Source organism: Carlito syrichta, unplaced genomic scaffold (genome assembly GCF_000164805.1).
Source record: "Carlito syrichta isolate Samal-C Ts95f unplaced genomic scaffold, Tarsius_syrichta-2.0.1 Scaffold126767, whole genome shotgun sequence".
Classification (NCBI taxonomy): Eukaryota; Metazoa; Chordata; class Mammalia; order Primates; family Tarsiidae; genus Carlito; species Carlito syrichta.
Window position 1 is genome coordinate 30,886 of NW_007070863.1, and position 3,850 is coordinate 34,735.

A 3,850-nucleotide genomic window follows, 5' to 3' on the forward strand; every position below is an offset into this window, starting at 1 on the left:
AAAAAAAAAAAAAAAAAAAAAAAAAAATATATATATATATATATATATATATATATATATATATATATATATTCTTAGTAGAAATATTGACAACTACTTTGAAAAAAAGAAAATAAGAAATGTCAGTAGGAAGTAATATTTTCAGCATAAGAGGAAAGAAATATAAAATCAAAATTAGTTGCCTTTTAAATTATAAAACCAACCCTATTATATTTAATGTAAATGAGATATCAGTATAAAATCATTATTTTGCTCTTTCTAAAATATAGGTAGATATTCCCTAATTCCAATCACTAAAAAGAGCTAGAATACCAAATCCAATAAAATTATAATGTAAGCAACATATGCATGTATAAATTTTCTAGTAGTTCCAGTTTTAAAAGGTAAAAGAAATAGGTGAAGTCTACGTTAATAATATATCTTACTTAACCCAGACTATCTAAAACCTTCTCATTCTAACACATAATCAAATTTTTAAATATTAATGAGATATCTTACATTTTTTATACAAAGTTTTCAAAATTCAACATATCTTTTTAGACTTACAGAACATTTCAGTTTGGATCAGCCACATTTCAAGTGTTCGATTGTCACATGTGTAGAGACTACTGTATTCAACCTTAATGGACTGTGCATGCAGGTCTAGAAATAAAGAAAACCAAGTAACTATGAGCACCCCTGGTGACCAGATTGGTAATGACAGGGCAGTGGAGAGTAAAAGTATTCATTTCAGATTTTAGTGACATTGTGGTTGGAATTTTTAAATCCGTATCTATCAAAGACAACATAGTATGCATTTTAGGTAAATAATATGATGTTTGGCACTAGCATTAAAATATCTCATCCAAGCCGGGCTTGGTAGCTCAGCCTGTAATCCCGCGCTTTGGGAGGCTGAGGTGCATGAATTGCCTGAGCCTGCGGGTTTGAGACCCGCATGGGCAACTTGGCGAGACCTCATCTCTACAATAAATCAAAAATCAGTCGGGCGTTGTAGCGCGCGCCTGTAATTCCGGCTACTCGGAAGGCTGAGGCGGAAGGATCGCCGGAGCCCATTAGGTCGAGGCTGCGGTGGCCGGGAGCGGCCACTGCACTCCAGTGTGGGCGACGGAGTGAAACTCCAACTCAAAAAAAAATCTCATCCAAAAAGTGGCGAGATAAATGAAACATACTTTGGAAAATTATGATTACCAAATTGAGGATGGGTACATAAAAATATTTTATGCTCTTTGCTTTTGTGTGTTTGAATATTTTTATATTAAATGGCTGAAAAGTAAAAATGCTTTAAAATATAAAGAAATAGATGTTTAATCCAGTTAACTAGTTCTAGATTATCAAATTTTAATGTCACTACCATTACTATTGAATTTCTTTTAAAAATGACAGCATGGATTATTTTATTATTACATTTTAATAAACTACTTAGATGTTAACAGTGCCCTAGCCACAGGATGTCAAGGATTAAATTATGCATCTAAGACTCTATGTTAATTGTTAACATAGAAGCTGAGTAGAAAGTTTATAGCCAGGCTCAGTGGCTCAGCCTGTAATCCCAGAACTTTGGGAGACCAAGGCTAGTGGATTGCCTGAGCCTGAGGGTCCCAGATCAGCCTGGGCAACTTGGCGAGACTGCATCTCTACAATAAATCCAAAATTAGCTGGGCGTTGTAGTGTATGCCTATAGTTCTGGCTACTTGGAAGGCTAAGGCAGAAGGATCGCCGGAGCCCAGCAGATGGAGGCTGCGGTGGCCGGGAGTGTGCCACTGCATTTCAGCCTGGGCAGCGGAGTGAGATTCCAACTAAGAATGAATGAATGAATGAATAAATAAATAAATAATAAATGGAAGTTTATGGAATCTACAAATCTTTTATTTTCTGAAAAGTGAAACAACTATTGAAATGAATCTTACATTAGGGAGGAAATAAAGAAGAAAAAGGAAAGAAGAGAGAAATGTTTTGTTTAGATAGTATGAATACATTCTCAAGGGAGAAAGGGAGAGAAGGAGGGAAGAAACTTCAGAATCTCTGAGTAGAACAGTTGTTTGCTGGATTTTAACAATGAATATCAAAACATTGAGACTGTCAAGATTTTTTGAACTTTTTTTAACCAAGATAAATTGAGAACTTTGAAGCCTATATATCATAACTTTTCTTTATTAAAAATCAATTCCATCCTCCTCAACTTGATAAAGTGTATACTTAATGGTGAAAGACAGGAAGCTTTCTCACGACAATTATGAAGAAAGCAAAGACTTCTCTTCTCACTAGTTCTATTCAATATTGTTCTAAGTGTTCTATCCAGGGCAGTAGGTAAGAAACTTAAAAAGTATCCAGATTGGGGCGGCTTCTGGAGAGAATTCGAGATGGGGACCTCCCTGGACATCAAGATTAAAAGAGCGAATAAAGTTTATCACGCTGGGGAAATACTCTCCGGTGTGGTGGTCATATCTAGTAAGGATTCAGTCCAACACCAGGGAGTGTCTTTGACAATGGAAGAAACCGTGAACCTTCAGCTCAGTGCCAAAAGTGTGGGTGTGTTTGAAGCTTTTTATAATTCTGTTAAGCCTATCCAGATTCTCAACAGCACCATAGAAATGGTGAAGCCAGGGAAATTTCCCAGTGGCAAAACAGAAATTCCTTTTGAATTTCCTCTGCATGTGAAGAGTAACAAAGTTCTATATGAGACTTATCACGGCGTGTTTGTCAACATTCAGTATACACTGCGCTGTGACATGAGGCGTTCTCTGTTGGCCAAGGACTTGACAAAGACCTGTGAATTTATCGTTCATTCTGCCCCTCAGAAGGGGAAATTGACGCCGAGTCCTGTGGACTTCACGATTACACCTGAAACCTTACAGAACGTCAAAGAGAGAGCCTTGCTCCCCAAATTTCTCATTAGAGGACATCTCAACTCAACGAACTGTGTCATCACGCAGCCCCTAACAGGAGAGCTGGTGGTGGAGAGCTCAGAGGCCGCCATAAGAAGTGTGGAGCTGCAGCTGGTGCGCGTGGAGACCTGCGGATGTGCAGAAGGCTATGCCCGTGATGCCACAGAGATTCAGAATATTCAGATTGCTGATGGGGATGTTTGCAGGGGCCTCTCTGTCCCCATACACATGGTCTTCCCCAGGCTGTTCACCTGTCCTACACTGGAGACCACCAACTTCAAAGTGGAATTTGAGGTTAATATCGTTGTGCTTCTTCATGCTGATCACCTCATCACAGAGAACTTTCCACTGAAGCTCTGCAGGGTATAGCCCAGGAGGAGGGAAGCACAGAAAACAGGAGTGGTCACATGGAAGTCCAGCTGGTTATCTGACTGTTAAGGGGAGCTAAAGCATATACTTATTTTCATCATTTTTCTGTATCAGAAATGAAGTGAATTCTTCAGATTACAATTACTTTTCTTCTTCATTTCTTCGAGACTTCTGCTTCCAACAGAGGTCTGGAATCAAACCTTTTCTCTGAAATTTAACAGGATTTCTTAATGCTGTTTGCAAGACTATTTCACAGAAAACATCTCCTGTGGCTCCTGACTTACCTGTTCCTTTCTGGGGACATTAAAACAACTGTGACAGCGTTAGAGATTTGGTGGAAAATGAGATCATGGGGATGAAAAGAAACCTCTCCAACCCAATAATGGGTGTAACTGGGGACTCCTGCAGCAAAGGGTCTGTGACCAGGCAACATCCAGTATGGCCACAAACATACTCATCACTTAGGAAGTTTGTAGATACCCTCCAAGATGGAGTGCAAAGTGGCATCCACTAGATGTATGTACCTTTTTTTTTTTTACTCTGTACTGTACTTCTTTTTATAACATTTTTTACTATGACTTAAGATTTATTAGGGA

The 3,850-nt window shown here is 38.5% G+C and overlaps 1 pseudogene across 1 annotated transcript; it reads left to right on the top strand.

The window, feature by feature from the left end:
* Window positions 1–2,337: 2,337 nt before the first annotated feature.
* On the top strand, window positions 2,338–3,772 carry LOC103250206 (annotated as a pseudogene). The gene has a single exon (XR_503656.1). The product of XR_503656.1 is annotated as a Down syndrome critical region protein 3 pseudogene (transcript).
* Window positions 3,773–3,850: the final 78 nt, after the last annotated feature.